This window comes from Zingiber officinale, chromosome 6A (assembly GCF_018446385.1).
Source record: "Zingiber officinale cultivar Zhangliang chromosome 6A, Zo_v1.1, whole genome shotgun sequence".
In the NCBI taxonomy this organism is placed as follows: domain Eukaryota; kingdom Viridiplantae; phylum Streptophyta; class Magnoliopsida; order Zingiberales; family Zingiberaceae; genus Zingiber; species Zingiber officinale.
In genome coordinates, this window is record NC_055997.1 from 29,679,606 (window position 1) to 29,701,229 (window position 21,624).

General features: G+C 37.5%; 1 long non-coding RNA gene across 1 annotated transcript; it reads right to left on the minus strand.

The window, feature by feature from the left end:
• Positions 1-3,521: 3,521 nt before the first annotated feature.
• Positions 3,522-4,151, minus strand: LOC121993839. The gene is made up of 3 exons (XR_006115437.1): positions 4,126-4,151; positions 3,975-4,044; positions 3,522-3,803 (listed from the first exon to the last, which is right to left on the minus strand). It is a non-coding gene; the product is annotated as an uncharacterized LOC121993839 (long non-coding RNA).
• Between the last annotated feature and the right edge of the window lie 17,473 nt (positions 4,152-21,624).

Sequence of the window (21,624 nt, forward strand, 5' to 3'; positions counted from 1 at the left end):
GGTTTAGTGTAGCAGCTTTGTACCCGGCAGGCAGTTGGACTTTGTTTGGCTCCGTTGGTCCGCTCATGGGTAGTGTGACTCAACGTGGTAGCCGGCAGAGATTCCTCCCCGTCATCGTGTACCGGGAGATGAGAGCATTGCGCTCCCCCATTTATTATTTCGGGGTAGGAGTATGTGTGTACTCCGACAGCATCCCGTCCACTCGGTCACTCATCAGGGGCAGTGATGTCAGAGTGCACGGTTGTCACAGCTCTACCCACTCGGACTCACCATTGTGTGTGAGATGGCTGACTGACATCAGGGGTGACCATGTCATTGGCATCATACGCATGATGCATTTATTGCTTGTGTTTGTTGCATTTACTTGCTGCATTTATATGGATGCATATGATTGACATGCATACAGGATTATGATACTCTCGGTTTGACGACCCAGTTATCTTTATACCTTGGTCCTGGTTAGTACAGTTTCTCCTATTTTTGTTTCAGTTGCATTTATTCTTCTCGTATTCAGGAGATTGTACGCATGATTAGTGTTGTCTGTTATTTACTTTATTATGCATATCAGTTGTACTTGCTGAGTGTTGGACTCACACCCTCCTCCGTTGATATTTTTCAGGTTGAGGCTGTCCGGAGTAGTTCCAGTCGCTAGTCCCCATTGCACGTAGTGCTAGTCCTCTGCTGATCACGAGTTGTTGTTTTAGTTTTCTCTATCAGACTATGTCTTGGTCTTGTAATGTTTTACTTATGGATCTTGTATGGATTTTTATCGTTGATGGATTTTGGCATGATTTAGATATGTTTTACTCCATGCCTGCCTGGACGGCAGAAGAGGTGAGTTTGTCGGATTTGTGTTTTACGAGTGTAGTGGAGTAGGAAAAATCGGATTTGAGCTTTACGAGTGTAGTTGAGTAGAGTTGTTTTCGAGTCATCGTATTACTGTTCTATTTGTTTACTATTAAACTGCGTGGTTGTGTCAGCCAGAGGCTGAAATTGATATTAACTGCGTGGTGATTGTTTTATTATTGTTATTATTCCAGCCGCATGTGGCTGAGGTATATCGTGATTGTAGAAAGTTTCAGATTGTCCGCCGTACAGGGGAGATGTTGCCGAAATTTCTTCGGACAGGGACTCCTCCGGGGTGTGACATGTTGAGTCAGAATCTGACTCACTTTCAGACTCGATCTTTGTTCTTGTTTTAGTTTCCTTGCTTGAACCTGCATACAAAGCTACACCTTTCTCGACATGGCTTACATTAGATTGTTCGTGTAATTACAATTCACAGAATAACTCATCTACACTACAACAAAAACCCTCATAGACATTGATTTTCCACCGATGTCTATTACATTTTCGACCGATGTCTATGAAGGTGATGTAAAAGGTCTTCCATTTTAGACATCGGGTTAAAATCGGTGTAATATCACTTAACGACATCGTGTGTAAAACCGATGTAATATTATATATTAATAACACCAGTTTTGGCAGCGGTATACGACCGATGTAATATTAGCTAATGACACCAGTTTTGCAATGGTGGAAAACCGATGTAATATCAGTATTGTTTAACGACACAAATTTGATTTCCGAAATAGTGAAAAACCAATATTATCACCAAGCAAATCATAAAATTAAGTTAATATTATTAATTCACTAAGAAAATCACAAATAAAAATGCACCGATGTATCTAAACACACCAAGTTAATATCCATATAACCAACACATAAATATTCTTCTTACAACATAAAAAGATAATAGATATTGTGCACATCAAGTCAGTATTCACAAATTACACATAACTATTCTTCTTATAACATCAAAAGGTAATAGATAGTACACAAATATTCTTCTTGGTTGTCCTTCTTGGTTGTTCTCTCACCATTTAATTGATTCTCCAGTTCTCTTACCTGAATAGAATAAAATAGTCAATATGGTTATAAAGCAGTTTGTTGCTTACATAAGGGAAATTAAAGATGCTGTAAATTCTACTCAAATAGAGATTGAAAATGAGATAAGTAACCTTTTGCTGATAATTTTTACTTGTTTGCTCAGCTTCTTTGATCTGCACATTTGAAATAATCTGTTATAAGACAACTGATTTGATCTGCACATTTGAAACATCTTCTGCTGATGTTTCCAATTGCATGATGTAACTAACTTGTTTAAGTCCGTATCAATTAAGCGTATAGAAAATTTTACTTCCTCTGGCTATATGAGTGTTTAATACAGTATGAAGAATTAGAGGTTTAGCATTCATATACTTGAATTATTCACAAAACAAACAATAAGTATAATTTCTATTGGAACTTACCCTATCAGCAGATGGAACCATACATACTTCAATCCCCTGTACAATAACAACTGGAGTTACCAAAAATAAAGTGATATCTCTCAGATTGTCATCTATTATTAACAACATATAGAAAAGGTAAAAAAATGCATGAAAACGAAGTCACTAGATTATCCCATTTATGAGAATGAGCTATGGTAATTTCAAACAGAAAAAAAAAACATCAGTGAAGGTTAAGAAAGGATTAGTAATGCAAGTAGTAAGTTAAGAGTAAACTCTGGAAGAAGTAAATGGAAGAAAAAAATATGGTGTATGTGGTAAAGCATTTTACAGAACAAGATTCAGTAAAAAGAATGAAATATCTAAGAAATTGCAACTTTTTTTTCATAAACAACAAATTTACATGACCGATCAACAACTAGAAACCAATAATAGCAACATTTTAAAAAAATAGCCAAGGCATATCTCAAAATTTTTGGAGGTAGATTCTATGAATCATTTCTTCCACTATAATTTTATCTTGGATATATCTTCCGCAAACACAACTTTAGTTCCGGTTAATATGAGTGCCTACCATTGTAACGGAAGCAAAAAAATTGGGAAAAATATGAGGAAGCAAAGAAGTTAAGCAGGAAAACCATTGTGGTTAAATGGTAGAGTTCATAAAGCATCAATTGCAGAAAGTGAAGCCTCTGTAAGCCTGATTCCTCCTACAATCAGGACAGTTACGATGTGCAACAACTACTAGTCAAATGCAACTATTACTGCAGCACATCTAGCTGCTGCATTTGAGATTTCTCATTGTAAAGATCATAGTCTCTACTACAAATATGATTGTAAACTAGTCTCTGCAGCAACTTGTTAAGGAAATATGATGTGGTGATTACCTAAGCTTCTGTAGTAATTTCCGGTTGAATGTTTGGCTCTGGTGGCTGATACGGGATTCCTGGAGTTCTTCGATTTTCAGCTATCAACTTGAAGATGCCAGTGTACTTCTCACTGCCGGATCATTCTCATCCCACTCAGCAAAAGGTGGCACCGCTACATCATCATGAGAAGGCTACCATCCAGATAAGCACCATTAGCATAACTGTTTTTTCACTTCCAAATTGGAAATCATGCCATTTTACCCTCATGTCATTTGCAAGCCTTGCACAATGTTTGAACATGACTTATCGATGAAGAGGTTGACAGTGAAATCTTACAAGTTTAGGGTATTTCAGCTGGCAGGCAACAACTGAAATCAACTCGATCAAACATGCAACTGCATAATAAAGTTCTAAAGAATATCTTTCTGTTGTATTGGCCTTTGATCTAATTCTTCCAGGAGTACCTTCCGATGCCAACCTCCTGTCTGATGTAGGATTTCTCGCAGCTCTTTCAGCAGGTTTACTCTCACGGTTGCTGTCGTTGGATCTTGTCGATCTTTGCTTGTCGTCATTATATTTCTCTGGATCTTCATTTCTCTGATGACGTGGATTTTTCGAGCTTTTACTAGTTCATTCACTCGTTCTAATCAAAGATATCAAGAAACAAATGCCCAAATCATGCCTTGATCACAAAACAAAATAGGTTTTTGCACAAGAAAACATAAAGCATAGCAACCGATTGGAAGCTTTGGAACCTTAGCTATTTACCAATAAACATCACAGATACACATTCGAACGATGATCTGATGAGTACCTCCATAGTCCCCCTTCCTTGAGACGATCCATCGACCATCAAAAGGTTCATCAAACGACTCGTAGAACAGCTGAATCAGAAGCCATAAACAATTAGTTAAGGCTAAAAAAACATATTTAGCATATTAGGGTTATAAATACAACGAGCCTACCACATCCGATGCCCAAATCTGTAGAAAACAAGACGCGATCGACAAGAAGAGGAGGAAGGGGTTGGCCATCTTGCGCTTAGCCGAAGGAGCGGATCGCAGGAACTCTAACAAAAAAGGGAGAGTGAAGAGTGGAGGGGTGCGGGTTGGACAATGAGAGCGCGGAAGTAGGGTGGCAGAAGGGGATTGAGAGAGTTAAGCAGTCGGAGTATCGAGCGTTCTTGGATCCGGACTATACTGGCTCGACCTACATCAAAAACATCGTCGTGAGATCGATAGAAAACGAGGCACACGGAGAGGATTGAAGGGTTTGGGGAGAATACCTTGATGAAGAAGGGAGAGTATGTGAGAAGATGGTTGAGCACATCTGAGTGCAATGTGAGAAGATGGTCGCCTCATGTAACGACCCGGCACTCTTGGCCCATTTGGCGACCCTCGGGTCATCGACCGTCGGCCCTTATGTCGTCGGCCCATTTGGCGACCTCTCATGTCGTCGACCGACGACCCTTTGGCCGTGTCGTTACTCACTAGGACTTTCCACCCTTGGCAGTGGATTTTTTCCTCCCCCAGGATTTGAACTCTAAACCTCCAAGCTTAAGTAGTAGAGTTTATGAATCCTGGCAACCAAGTGAGATCGAGGTTTAGAGTTCGAATCCTGGGGGAGGCAAAAATCCACTGCCAGGGGTGGAAAGTCCTAGTGAGTAACAGCACGGCCAAAGGGTCGTCGGTCGACGACATGAGAGGTCGCCAAATGGGCCGACGACATAAGGGCCGCCAGTTGGGCCGCCACAAGGGCCGCCCAAGAGGCTAAAGGGCCGGGTCGTTACAATAATCACTTGGTTACCAGGATTCATAAACTCTAGTACTTAAGCCTAGAGGTCTAGAGTTCGAATCCTGGGGGAGGCAAAAAATCCACTGGCCAGGGGTGGAAAGTCCTAGTGAGTAACGACACGGCCAAGGTTCGTCGGTCGACGACATTAGAGGTCGCCAAATGGGCCGACGACATAAGGGCCGACAGTCGACGACATGAGTGGTCGCCAAATGGGCCGCCAAATGGGCCAAGAGGGTCAGGTCGTTACAATAAAAGGCGCCTTTTTATTGTAACGGCCCGGCCCTTTTGGCCTATTGGGCGACCTCTCATGTCATCGACCGACGACCCTTTGGCCGTGCCATTACTCACTAGGACTTTCCACCCCTGGAAGTGGATTTTTGCCTCCCCCAGGATTCGAACTCTAAACCTCCAGGCTTAAGTATTAGAGTTTAGGAATCCTGGTAACCAAGTGAGAGCCGCTCACTTGGCTACCAGGATTCATAAACTCTAATACTTAAGCCTGGAGGTTTAGAGTTCGAATCCTGGGGGAGGCAAAAATCCACTGCCAGAGGTGGAAAGTCCTAATGAGTAATGGCACGGCCAAAGGGTCGTCGGTCGACGACATGAGAGGTTGCCGAATGGGCCGACGACATAAGGGCCGCCAGTTGGGCCGCCACAAGGACCGCCCAATAGGCCAAAAGGGTCGGGTCATTAAACCTCAACCTTCTTATTGTGTTACTTCTCTGATACTCCCCAAATCGCCGTAGACCGCGACAGGCCGACGACCACCGCCGTCCACATCGCCGTCGAGAGATCCATTGCTCGTCTGTCTTTCAAATGGTAACTCCTAAAAGGAGGATGCGGAGGATTAGGGTTTCGATTTATGGTGGGCGAGGAGAAGCCCAAAAGAAAGCGCGCTAACAAAGTCCGTCAGAATTTTGGTTCATAGACACCAGGTTTTAAAAACCGTGGTTAAAATCGATGTCTATTAATAAAAAAAAAGGCGCTCATAGACATCGGCTAAAACAACCGATGTCTATGAGTGAAAATCTGCGCTCATATACATCGATTTTTGGAAAAACTAGTGTAAAATACTCAAAGACATCGGTTTTTGCTTAAAACCGTTGTTGTTCCACCGATGTCTATGAGAGTTTTTCTTGTAGTGCTAACTTAAGAACTGAAAGATCCTTGGATACTTTGTATGCATCTACAATTGATGCCCACAAAGCATTCTTCGGAAAAGCATTTATAGCGTACCTTATCGTGTCACGGTTTTCCAGGTTGTGTCCAATCAGGTGGAGGCCATTAAGTATGTCCTTCTGTCGAGCGTGTAGTTACGAGGCTGTCTCTCCGGGAACCATTTTTATATTAAATAAATTATTTAAGAGTAAGTCCCATTTATTTACCTTCAATTCGTCGATCCCTTGGTGTAGTTTGACTAGAGAGTCCCACAGTTCTTTGGCGTTATCGTAGGGGCCGACTCGGTTCAACTCCTCCGTAGTAAGCCCGCACTGAATGGTGTTGATTGCCTTGTAGTTTAATTGTGTCTTCTTGATCATTGGGGGAGTCCAATCTTCAGGTTCAAGAGGCGTTCCATCTTTTGTCGGGGGAGTGTAGCCTTTCAAGATCGTGAACCAGAGCTCGATATCGGACTTCAAGTAACACTCCATTCTATTCTTCCAATAACTGAAATTTTCTCCTTTGAATAGTGGAGGTCGGATAGTAGTGTAACCTTCTTGATACAAGTTTGACATCCTTGCAAGAAAAGACTTAAAAAATATATTTTCAAGACTTTTGTCTTGGGATTAGTAGTGCTTGAAAAATAAAGATAAGAAAAAAAATTGAGGAAAAGACAGTTTTTAAAAATGCTTTGAAAATCGATTAAGAACTTTCAGAGCTAACGAGGCTCTAATACCAATTGATAGATCGAATAAGAGCGATACAGGGGGATGAATATCGCGCTTTAAAAACTTTTTCTTTAAACTTTGAAAGCAGAGTCGTGCACAGCGGAAAGTAAAAGAATAGACAAGTTTGTTTACTTCGTTCGAAGTCTAGGTCGACTCCTACTCGAAGGCACGCGGTCCTTGACCGCACCGATGGGCAAAGCACTATAACCCTTCTCTCCGAAATCTTCGGAAAGAAGTGGATCATACAGATACAAAGATGTAAGATAGTAACACTCCTACTATCTTATATGAAATTAAGTGCAGTACAAAATAAATATACCGACAATAGGATTTGAAAGTTGAAGCAATGCGGAGTTTACGACCCCTGGATGTCTTTCTAACCATTCTTGCACTATTGTTCATACGCTAGCCAAGGACCGTGCTCCAAATAGACCTTTCAAATTCCTCAACATGTGGACGTTGCACAAGGATTTCTTGAAGGTTGTGGGGGATTCATGGGCAGCTTCGGTGATAGGTAATGCCCAATTCATCTTAAAGACAAAGTTGTTTCGATTGAAGAAATGCTTGAGGGAGTTAAACAAAAATCATTTTGGTCACATCACGGAGAAAGCTAAAAGAGCAAAAGATGAGCTTGTGGAGATACAAAAGGGTATTCTTGATGGTGGTCCAATTCCCTCAGAGTACAGCCATGTGAGAAAGAAAACTACTCTACTTATGGAGGCGGAAAGACAATTTTTTCAACAAAGGGCAAAGAACGTTTATTTGAGGAATTCGAACAAGTGCACAAAATTTTTTCATGATGTGGTAAAGAGAAACAACAAGAGAAATGCTATCATTACGCTCAAGAAAAGGGATGGGGAACAAACCACAAGCTTGGGTGAAGTAGCAGAGGAGTTTATTGATTATTTCCATGGGTTACATGGTCAAAAGGAGGTATGTGCCGAATGGGACAGCAACTCACTCATGGGGCGGAAACTCACAAGGGGTCAATCTGAGAATTTATGCAAGTTGGTTGATGAAGAAGAGATTAAAGTTGCCCTACATGATATTGGATGGGGAAAGGCCCCGGGACCGGATGGGTATAGCTCAAAATTCTTCACTTCTTCATGGGATATTGTTGGTAAGGATTTTGTGGCAGCGGTGCAGGAATTCTTTCAGCATAGCAAGCTCCTCAAATAGTGGAACCACTCTTTGATATCATTAGTGCCAAAAGGAGATCATGCGACTGGGGTTTCGGACTATAGACCGATATCTTGTTGTAATGTCTTCTATAAGGTAGTATCGAAGGTACTTGCTACACGGTTATCAAAGGTATTGGATTTCTTATTAGACCCTGCCCAAGTAGCATTTATTCAGGGACGTTCTATAGGGGATAATATATACCTAACTCAGGAATTGCTTCGGAAGTATGCTCGCAAAAGGATCTCCCCTAGATGCATGGTCAAAGTTGATTTGAAGAAGGCTTTTGATATGGTTGATTGGGATTTTCTCATGGCCGGTCTCGTTGGTTTTGGATTTCCCCAACGATTTTGTGATTGGATTAAATTATGCATCTCCACGGTATCATATTCAATATCATTGAATGGTGGAGTATATGGATTTTTTGGTGGGAAAAGAGGACTAAGGCAAGGAGACCCACTTTCCCCCCTTCTATTTAGCTTGTGCATCGAGGTTCTCTCAAGGAAGCTAAAGGAAACCTCCATGAAGTCTTCTTTTCATTTTCATCCTATGTGTAAGGAGGTTGGTATTACTCACCTTGTCTATGCCGATGATTTAATGCTATTTTGTAGAGCGGGTGAGACATCTACCCAACACCTAGTGGATTGCTTGAATCAATTTGGAGGGATTTCGGGTCTAAGAGCAAATCCACAAAAGACACAAGTTTATATGGCGGGTATGGACACAAGCTTGAAGAACAGATTATTACAACTCTTGGGTTTTCAAGAAGGGAAATTTCCTTTTAGATATTTGGGTATTCCTTTGCTGACGGAAAAGTTAAGGATTGCGAATTATGGGCCACTTCTTGAAGTTATTGCAAGGAAGATCAACTCATGGCCTAAGCACACCGTATCTTATGTCGGGCACTTGGAATTAGTGGGGATGGTTCTTCAAGATATAGAATGTTTTTGGCTTTCTATGCTCCCTATTCCTAGTGGTGTGATTGACAAAATATATGCTCTATGCCGAACGTTTGTGTGGTCCTCAAAGCATCCACCCATTTCATGGTCGAAGATCTGTTACCTAAACATGATGGGGGTTATGGCCTTAGGGACCTCCTAGCGTGGAATGAAGCTTTGTTGTCCAAAATATTATGGAATATTCAAGCAAATGTGGATTCACTTTGGGTTCAATGGGTGCGTCAACATTATATCAAAAGTGCAGATTTTTGGACATGGCAAAAGAAAAACTCAGATTCACCATTAATCAAGAGACTGTTGGAGATCCGAACTAAGATACTAAATGCTTCAAGTGGAGTGGGCGAGGCAAATATGAAGATGATGGATTGGTTTATTGGAAATGGTAAGGGGGTTACAAATGCATATAATTTCTTCATGCCAAGAGGGCCGGAAGTTGCATGGAAATCTTTGGTGTGGAAGCCGGAAATCATGCCGAAACATCGTTTTACACTATGGATGCTAGCTCATGGGAGGTTGAGGACCACAGATCGAATGGAGTATGAACCAAATAAAGATTGTGTCATGTGTCGTTAGCGAGAGGAATCCAATCAACATGTCTTTTTCGAATGTCCGGTGGCTTGTGAACTTTGGTGCAAGGTGAAACGGTGGTTGGAAATCAAGCATAATTTCAAATCTTTCGAGGAGTTACATCAGATGTTTGGTAGACATTACAAGGGTGGCAGTAGGAGGATGAAGGCCCGACATCTTGGAATCTCTAGCTCAATCTATTACATTTGGGAAGCTAGAAATAAATGTCGGCTCCAAGGTATTACATCGGATGTAGATTGGTTATTCCGGAAGGTACAAATACATACCCATAGATTTGTGGATTTGCAACCTCCTTAAGGCTCATTCTCTGTGGTATGAAGGCCGTTGTTGAAATTGTTGAAATTCATTGTGCTTACTATCCGAAGTATGCCTACTGTCCATTTTGCTTGCTGTTCGAAGTATGCTTACTGTCCGTTTTATGCCAATTTGCTGAAATGTGTTTGTTGTTGAAGGCAAAGGAATGTATGTGGTTTTGCTTCAATCTGTGGAGATTAATTAAGTTTTCACCTGTTGCATGGATTTATGGATTTATGGTGGAAATATTAAATTGGTGGCAAAGGGGGATTTGCACAGAACTTTCAACGTTGCATGCTTGGCAAATTTTCAGCATAGGTGGTGAATGAGGATAGGTTCATTAAAATTTGTGGCATTGACTTTTTATGTGAGGCATGGGAGAATATGTTTGATGAATAGATCTATTATATTTTGATCTATCTAGTTTGTAGTAAATGACTCACGGTAAAAATAATGTCAAATTCGTTAATGGCTGAGGTTTTGCCAAAAAGTCCAAAAAGGTGAATAGATCCACCATAATGATCTATCTAGTCCGCAGCAAACGGCTCGCGGTAAGGACAATATCAAATCCGTTGATGGCTGGGGTTTTGCCAAAAAGCTCAAAAGGGTTCGTAGATCCACCATAAGGATCTACCTATTCCGCAGCAAACGGCTCGCGGTAAAAACATGATAAATCCGTTGATAGCTGACCACTTGTTAAAAGTGGGACGACGATCTATGATGAAATACTTTGCTTGTCGATCACGATCTATGATGCTTATTATTTGAAGTTCACCGTCTCTTCTAATCCAAGGTCTACAAGATGGCTTATAATCTGTGGACGGATGTGAACCCACTGTTTAAGTGAATTGTATGTTGATGATGGGGTTTTACCTCGACTGAGAGGATAAACTTCTAACTATGATATATCTCTTGCATTCGGTTTGAGAGTCTTTCGCTCTCAAATCAGTTTTTATACATGTACCTATTTCCGTGAAAGTTGAAGCTCGGTCGGCATTAACGGACGGAATGACTTGCAGAGTTGATAAACATTTGTAGCACAAGCAGCTTGCAGAAGAGAACTTGAGTCGATTAGAAGTAAGTCCCAGCCTCAGACTTCGAGCCTCCTTTTATAGGTATACTGGACGTTCGGTCAACCAATCCTCCTGTTCAGTCAACTGAACACGCTCCCCTCCTTCCTGGCTGGAGTCTGACGCTGGCTCGATATTCTGCATTAATTGGTCTTTAATGGTTCGGTCAACTGATCCATCTTTTTGATCGACTGAACAAGCTCTTTCCCTGTACGTTGAAATCTGCCGAGATCTTTATTTAATGCGCCTTTAATGTTGATTGGATCGGTCAACCATTCCACGGGTTCGGTCGACCAATCAGCCCAAGTTTCATTTTCCTTCTGATTGACACTGATGATCTGCTCTGTGCCGAGTCATCATGGTTCAGTCGACCAATAGTCTGGTTCGGTCGACCGATCATGTTTTGACTAGACTTTGGTTTGATCTATTCTAAACTGATAACTACTTTTAGTTGACCTGATTCGGTCGACCGATCGGGCCGGACCTGCAAAACAGTGTTAAGCAAAACATCCTGCAAAACAAATGTTAGCACAATAATATTAAAATACATGAGTAATATAAAAGATAGTAGAACTGTCTCGATCTCAACTTGGAAACCTTTCCGGTTTCTTCAGTTAGATCAACGACCTAAGGTGGTTCCCTTCTGGAACCCGACCTCACTGTCGCTCCTCCAGTTGTTTACCTCAACCAACCTGCCAAACTTAGATCCTCCAGACAGTTGTTTACCTCAACCTACTTGCCAAACTTAGATCCTCCAGATCTACTTTAGACTTTTCACTTAGCTTTGATCGGATCGCCAAGACTTTTTCCTTGATCTTCGGTCCTGCAAACGTCTCGATCTCACCGCCAAGCTTCGGGTCTCCTCGACCTACTTGGACTTGCACCTGGGTTCCACGATCTGCTAAGATTTCTCCTGCCTAGCCTCCAACAGCCTGCACACTTAGTCTACTTCTTAGATCACAACAAGACTTAACTTGAACATTTGACAACATCAAAAATTAGGTCTGATTCTGGTGTAACTTGCACCAACAATTTTAACTTTAATTTGATATTCAAAATTTTTCTATATATATATATATATATATATATATATATATATATATATATATATATATATATATATATATATATATATATATATATATATATATATATATATATATATATATATATATATATATATATATATATATATATATATATATATATATATATATATAAAAAGTGTCGTCCATACATCAAAAAGTTAATCCAATTACTAAACACTTAATTATAGTCGAAATTATTTTAATTTAATCAAATATTATTGGATAAAATTTATTATAATTAAAATAATTTGATAAAACCGTAACATTTTAATTAAAATTGGTGCAATGACCCTGTCCACGTGTAAATCCTCCCCGATAGATTATATTCGGATATATTGGTAGATATTTGAATAAAAAAATTAAATGGAACTTTCAATTAAAAAAGAAAACCTTAATTTAAAAAATTAATCTCATATTTTTAATTTAATTTATCCTTAATAACATACCAACAGTAGTAATAAATATGGATGAAAATAATATTATTATTAGATTATGAAAATTTTCTTAATTTATTACATGGACATTCTCTTTCCCCAATGAGTGTCCGATCTTTCCATTCACTCCAAAACCCTTGTCACTTCTTTCATTACCGATTGTTTTGTTGACTATCTGTCAGAATTTAGAATTGATTATATATTCTGAAATCCACAACCTAAGTTTTCTATTAGTAACTTAGTACCAAAATCTCAAAGTAATATCGCGACTAATCTTGCACAGGAATGTCTACGAATGAATCATCGATGAGTTAGCTTTGTTGACAACTTAATCATCAATTGTTGAATGACAATAAGGATAATGATATGGTTCTGGGAGCCTGGATGAAAGCAAACAAGAGGAAAGGGGCTAGAATGACGGTGAAGGGATTTCCACCACAGCTAGTCTGACGCTTAAGTTAGAGAATGATGAAAAAGATAAGTATTAGGGTTTTGATGTACATATGTGTGCGTATGTACCTTAGATGCCGAAATGGTTATATTTTGTAGAGAGACAATAAACTTTTTCTTCCATTATAATATTCTCGTTATCATTATTTAATTCCTTAAATAGTGCAAGACATATTAACGTCGCAGTCTTTTTTCTCGAAATAATCCAAGATTTGTGCGATGATTGTCTTTTTTTCTGAAATAATCTAAGATTTATGTAATAATTATCCTGTTCCTAAAATGATCCTATGTTCTGATGCGTATCGCCATGGAGTCGAGAGACCAAGGAGCTAGGAGGCCCAGGAATCGAGAGGCTTGGGAGTTTGGAGGCCAAGGAGCCGATGTTGCATGTAAGAAACAATTTCATACAAAAATAAAATAAACTCACAGTGCTCATCTCGGAGAAGGAGAAGATGCTTTCTTGAAGAAGATCACCAGGAAGAAGTCGTTGTGTCCCGAAGATGATCACCACGAAGAAGAAATTGCTATCTCGGAGAAGATCACCATGTAGGAACCTTCACCTATTTCCACAAACCAAATCCCACTCTATGGTAATGGACGAACCAAGATATGTTCTTCACCTCTTACATCCCTCTTCTGATCACTTAGACATACATATATATAAGAAGATCAAGTCTCTTCCTCTTCCTATAACTTGAGCTCTAATTGTACTTAAAGGAGGAAGAGGAAGAGGAGCATGCACTCTCTCCTCTTCTCAACGTGTGTCTTCAAGTATCACATCTAACATCTCCCACTCGTCCAAGTTAAGAGGCATCTAGTCACAAAGACTATGAAAAATATTCAATTCTCACTTCAAGAAAAATGGTTCATGCAACATCAAGCGTAATGAGCAATTACTGTTAAGAAAGTTGCTACACTTAACTTAGCTGCTCTTATACAATGAATCTTAGACATCAACATCTTACCTTTACTTTAGATTAAATTATTTATATCAATATGAGCATATGTAGTCCCTTATAATGACTATTATGTCAGAAGTATATTCAACATCTCCAATCAATATAATTATTCACAATTACATTTTATGTACTGAACAAAAATATAACTGGTACTAGTTAAAATGTTATTGATGTAAATCAATCATAGTCTTCCTTTTTAGCTAGAATCTATTAATTCTAATCAATCGCTTTCCTAGTTATGCTCCATAGACCAAATCATCCATGGCTAATAGGATACATGCTAAAGTAGCTATCACTGATTATAACTTCAAGTAGATAGTTGAATATCACTTAGGGTAAAATTGAGATTAACGCATAATCTTAAGAGTCTTATATAGTAGAGAAGATGAGATCCATTCTCCTACTACCCTTCTTATGGCCATAGCACATGTGGTATAAATCACACACTGTGATGTTATTCTCTTTACTAAAAAAGAGCCTATGTTTTTCTCTAAATTTAATATCATACAGATTTCGATCTAGACATACCTAATGTTTAATCCTGAATTTAATATATGAATTCTAATATGACCTTAAGCAGATCTAGTAAATGGTAGGTTCATTTATTTCGATCACTACATAAATGATTTCATCTTGACATAATTATCAAGGCAACCTTAACTTATAGGTATGTCTCTATGCACAGCTACATAAGTTATCCCATAAGTAACAATCTTACCTCTATTTATACTTAACAAATAGAGATAATTATTCATGTGAGTGGACCGATCTCAATCTGCTAACATGCTTATCGAGACTTTAATCCAAAGTATAACAAAGACATATACACTGAATAGATCATGTCATATTTATATATCTAATTATATTTACAATATGTTATATTCTTTGAAGTCTTAAAGCTTTCACATGTCCTTGTAATGACTTTTTAGTCAATGACTTAGTAAAAGGATCTGCAAGCATATTACATGTAGGGATGTACTCAAGAACTATCTTTTTCTTATCAACAATATCCCTTCCAAAATTATACTTAATTTCTATATACTTGTCTTTGCTGTGATATTTGGGATCTTTAGAAAAAGCTATAGCAGCTTGACTATTATAGTACACTATAACATAACTCCCACGATGCTCAACAAGCTTCAGATGTTTCAGAAACCTTCTTAACCAAACAACCTCTTGTATATTGATTGCATAAAATACATATTCAGCTTCCATTGTTGATAGTACTACACAAGTCTATTTCTTCCTATTTCATGAGATAGTGCCACCATTTAGCAAGAAGGTTAGTCAGATGTGAATTTTCTAGCATCAAGGTCCCCCGTCCAATTTGCATATGTGTAGCCACTGAGGTTCATTTTTTATCCTTGGAAATAGAGATAATAATCTGTTGTCCCTTTGAGATATCTAAATATTCTCTTCAACGCTTTCTAGTGTCTCGATCCTGGGTTTGACTAGAAATGACTAACTATGCCAATAGCATAGCTTATATCAGGACGAGTACACAATATAGTGTACATTAAACTACCAATAACACTAGCATATAGTTTTTTCTTCATTTCAGCTATTTCTTCATAAATCTTGGGATACATACTTTTACTCAGAATAGTACCTCTCGCTACAGGTGTCTATTCAATGCTGCAATATGACATATTGAAGTGTTGTAACATCTTAGTAATATAAGCCTCTTGAGACAAACTCAAAAGTCTTTTTGATCAATCTCTAATGATCTTCACTCCTAAGATATACTCAACTTCTTCTATATCTATTATGTCAAATTGTTATGAAAGCCATAATTTGACTTCTATCACACACTTTTGTTACTTCCAGCTATTAGCATATCATCAACATATAATGATAAGATGATAAACTTTTCTTTTTTCTTTCTTAGGTAAACACAATGATCCTCATTTATCATTTTGAAATCATAAGACAAAATGACTTGATTAAATCTTATGTTCCATTATCTCAACGCTTGCTTTAGCCCATATATAGACTTCTTGAGCCTACATACTCTTTTCTCTTGGGCTTCAATAATGTAATCTTCTGGGTGAGCCATATAGATTTCTTCATCAAAATTACCGTTAAGGAAATCTGTTTTTATATCCATGTGATGTAATTCTATGTCAAAATGTGCTACTATAGCTAGGATGACACATATTGACACAAACTTCATAATTGGGGAGAATGTCTCTTCAAAATCAATACCCTTCACTTAGGTATATCCTTTTATAACTAATCGAGCTTTGTATCAATTAATCGATCCATCTGTTTTCCTCTTAATTTTGAAAAACTACTTATTTTCAATTGCCCTTCGACTTGGAGGAAGATCAATTAAATCCCCAACTTGATTCTTTCTCATAGACTATTTCCTCATCCATTGTAATTTTCCATTCTTCTTTAACTGAGCATCTCAAAGTTTTCTCAATTGTTCGAGATTCCTCATCGTCAACAGGGAGAATCATCAATGCCTCATTCTCAATGTCAAACCTTCTCTGAAGAATAATCTGACAACTACTTCGTAGGTTAGACTGTTGAGAAACTTACTCATTCATCGACAAATTACTCCCACTGGATTAACTAGATTCAAGAATCTCTCGTGATACCTGATTTGTTGATAAAGGAACATTGTCCTCCTCCTCTATCATAAATAGAGGAATTATCTTATCAACTTCACCTCATATTAGGAACTCAATTTCAAGAAATGTGACATCTCTTGACTTTATTTCAGTTGCTCACCAATGAAGACATAACCCTTAGAAGTCTAAGAACATCTTATAAACATACACTTCTTATCTCTAGATCCTAATTTTCCATATTTGTGAGTCTTATCATGGATGTAAGCAGCTGATCTCCAATGTCTCATATTACTCAAATCTGATTTTTTGCAACATTCATATTGAAGTAATGGAACATATTTAGAAGGCACTTGGTTACGTATATAGGTTGCAGCTAATAACGCATCTCCCCAATAGGAAATTAGCAAATTAGCTTGAGCCATCAGAGGCCTAATCATGTCTAGAAGAGTTCAATTTCTTCTTTCAACAACCCTATTTTGCTATGAAGTTCTAAAGATTGTTAGCTGATTGTTAGCTATCTAATAATCCTTTTATCATTATACATTGTCCTAAACTAATCAGACAAATATTTACATCGATGATTAGTGCACAAGGTTTTAACCTTACATTCCAATTGATTCTCAATTCCATTCAAGTAATGATTGAAGCAATCTAATGCTTCAGATTTGTGAGAGATCAAATACATATGACCAAAATGTATAAAGTCATTAATAAATATAATGAAATAAGAACTTTCATTTCTAGCCTTCACATTCATTTGACCACAAATATCTGAATGAATTAATTACAATGGTGATTCATCCCTAATATCTATACCAAATTATTTCCTAATTGCTTTCCTAGCAAGATAATGCTCACATATAGACAAGTTAACTTTAGCATGAGCACCTAACATATCCTCTTTAGCTAATCTATTCATTTGTTCTTATCTTATATGTCCTAGTCTAGCATGCCAAACTTCATCATTAATTTTAGCATCACTAATAAGAGCAATATTTGAAAAACAACCATCATTTCCATAATTATTATTTGGTTCTACATTAAAAAATCATGAAGCCATTTGTTACATAACTATTTCCAATAAACACAAAGTTAATGTGAATTCTACACAACAACTATAAAAGTTTACACAATAACATAAATCAAGAAGACTAGTAACAGAAACCAGATTTCATTAAATCTCAGGAGCATACAGGCTATCATGTAGAAACAAGGTACGTCCACCACATAGGTGTACTTTGCAAATGTCGACACCTTTGACTTCAATCATTGCATTATTTCTCATATATATCCATTTGTTGCCAGCTTGTACTCAACAAAACTCCATGTATGTAGCTCGATCATGAGCTACATTGTTCATTGCTCCTAAATCTATAATCTACAAATGATAAGAATCAGCTAACAACACTGAACTTGCAACATAATGCTCATGGAAAGAAGATAAAGATGAATCTACCTTTTTCAATTTAGTACAATTCCGAGCAAAATGACTCTTCTTGGCACAATTATAGAAAGTCAGCTTGCTCTTAGGTTTTTATCTATATTTTTTTCCTTTTTTCTTGATTCAGTCTTACCCAGCAATAACACCAGTTTTTTTTTCTTTTCCCTTTCTCTCTTAAATCATCTTTTCTTATTCGTAGAACTAGAACTTTCAGCTACAAAATCTTGGCCAGAAATCCTTGCAGATGTTATTCTCTCCGCCTCCAGTTTAACATGACGTGAGACATCGTGAAGTTTTATCATCTCCCAAGAATCAAGAAGGGAACGAATTACTACTTGAACCTATTGTTCATCAATCAACTCATGACTAGCAATCTTAATCTCTCGAATCATATTATTCATCTCCCTCAGATGTTGGGTCATGGTAACATTTGAGTGTTTTTTATAGCTGTCAAACTTAATTATCAGCTGACAAATCTTACTGAGACTTACTCCACTGTACTTCTCCCTAAGGGTTGCCTAGACAGCATGAGCTAATAGTAATGGCTTATACTCAAATACCAAGTCATCTACCATTGAAGTAATCAATACCCCCTTATCAGTGGAGTCTTTTTTTCTACCACGCCTTATAGGCAACAAGATCACGTCTATGCTATGATGTCGAACCATCAGCAAGTTTATCCATAAATTGATTTACAGCCTCTAGAACTTCTTGCTCCTCAAGAACATATTGTATCTTGAGGTGTCAAATTTTATAGTTATCCCCATATAATTTCTCTCTCTTATTGAGTTCAGCTATGATGTTCTTAGTTGCCATAATCTACAATAAATAAATACATTATTTATTATTTCAGTATAATTCATATGCATGTAATTAATTATTGACTCAATGTAAATTAGAATTAGTTTATAAAATCAAATGGTAACTATATTTTCACTCATCATTTGTATGTTTCAATCCAATCAACATTGATTAGTTATATACACATATCACATCAAATGAACTAATCATGCAAAGAACGTATCATTAAATAAACTAATCATTCTGTTAAAACTGTTAACACATAATATTCTTTTTTTTCAAGTTTGTTAACGGATAACATGACTTTTTATTAAAATATCACTGTTTGTACATAATAACAATCTCTATTACATGATTTTATTAATATGAGCTTAATGCTATCCACACATAGTGATAGTGATAACAACTGAACTCTACTTTGTTAGATAAGCCAATACCAATCCCACTAGCAAAAAATACTAGTGTAGTGAGTAATACTATCCCATTCATCCCAGACTCGATGAAGGCATGATCAACCTCAATATTATCCATCAGATCCATATTCATATCCATTTCTGGATCTTTCACACACTCTTTCAGATCCTCCTCTGATTCTTTAGGATCTTCCTCCTCAGATTCTTCGGGATCTATTTTTAGATACTCCTCAGATTTTACGGGATCCATTTCTAGATCCTTCTCACATTCTAAGGGACCCATTTCTTTGCGATCTAGATCCTCTTCTGATTCTTAAAAATCCCATGCTAAATGAAGTAAATTCTTGCACATCTCTGAATATGAGATGCACCCTTCAGAATGGTCTATTAGTTTGTGTCTTATATCTCTAAGATGTTTCGTCAGTAATTGAACCAGAGCCCATCTTCTATGTTTGTCCAGGACTGGAAACTCTTTTCGTTCGAGATTCCATAATATCTGATTGGGCCAACTAATAAGCCATCCAACTCCATGAATAGGGTCATAATCATGCTCCTTGATCTCCTCCTAAAGCTTATGTTGTTGTACATTGTGACTAGTCATTGTGTATATTGTTCGTGGTATCTGGAATTGAAAATAATATGTCAGTACAAAACTGACAAACTAGTAACAAAATCGGTCAAATTCAATTCTCACACATGCATGGAGCAATATACATAATCCATAAACAAATAAGAAAAACATATTTTCTTTATTTAAGGAGTTCGAGTTGACTGACACATTGGATCGATCGATTAGGAAACTAGATCCTAAGTCTCTTGTCTTTATTAGAACTAATCTAATTGGGATATTCAATTATTTTTATTTAATATAAGCCCATTTAATTAAATCATCCTAATTTATCTGGTTAAACCAACTAATAATTTTAACCAGATTAGGATCTTTTTGGATCAAACCAATTTGATATGGTCTAGTCCTAATGAACAAAACCAGTTCAGAATGGACTGATGTGCGTAAATTATATACACTTTTATGCATGTTTGGATGCACATCTACTTATATTTCATTAGCATAATGTGTTTATTGCACCATATTTCATTATAATATCATACTTTCATTATATTCTATTCGGATATCTGTTCTTTGCTTGTTTTTATTGATAGGACGCTATTTATTTTTATTATCATGCTTTGGTCATGCCAATGTTCTAGAGACAAGGAAGGTCATGGCCGTGTGACCCACACGGTCATGCTCCCCCTGTTAGTTAGAGTCCTAGAGCCAATCATGTGATGATCGTTGTATGGAATTGATGTATCATATTCCTATATGTTTATAAAGGCATTTATGGTTATTGTACTTACTTGTATTGGTGCCAAATAACTAAATATAATAGCGTCCTTGAGTAGAAGGTTCTTATCTATATCAATCGATTGGTTGAATCGATAGTGAGATGATATAGAGAACACTACTCTTAATCATTCCTAGTCAAGTATTAACATTCAGGGACAATGTTAATGCGACGAGACTAGCATGTAGGTCAACTCGATGACTTGATCTCACAAGTCATGAATATAGAGATATCAAGTTGACACATGGGTATGCATTGGAGAATGTATACTGAATGACCCGCCATGAGAAAGTATCATGGATCATTATATGAGTGTCATATACTTTCTCATGTGACTATTAGTATGACTATCAGTCATTGGACCTGAAGTCACCATGGTTCCCTACATAAGAAGTTACATACTTTGGCTTCCTCAAACGTCACCCGTAACTGGGTGGACTATAAAGGCGATTACTGGGTGTGTAACAAATTATGCGGAGGGATGTGAGTGATGTAGATGGGATCTATCCCTCCTATATGACGGGAGTGACATCATCATTCTTGATAGAGTGAGACCACTAAGTGCATGGCCATGCCCAAATGAGTCAATATGAGATATTGAGCTCAATTTCTTAGAGTGAATCTACTTAGAGTTCAAGATATAGATTGATTAGAGGATGACACGGTCTATGTCTCAATTTAATCAATCTAGATGTCATGGATAGAAGGACATTTTCATATATTGTGAGGGTCACAATTAGTAGTCACAAGGTGATGTTGGATCTCAACATTCTTGTAACTTGGGTAGTAATGATGTGTTGCTAGATACCGCTCATTACTTATGCTTCTAAATGGATTTAGGAGCATTATCAATGTTACAAGAACCTATAGGGTCACACACAAAGGGAAATTAAATGGTGATTAGGTTCATATGATGAACCAAGAGGATTAGGTTCATGTGATCAACCAAATTGGATCAAGAGTAATCCAAATTAAACTAATTGAGTTGGACTCAATTTGATTCATGTGTCCAATGAGTCTAGTTTAGATTATGACTCATTAAATCAATTTAGTTTAGTGAATAGAGATTCATTAAATTAAATTGGCTTGAATCAATGGTTAGATTTGATCAACCATTGGAGAATTTAAGTTAAGTTTGACTTGACTTGAGAGGGAAGATGAAGAGTCAAGTTTGACTTGACCTTGA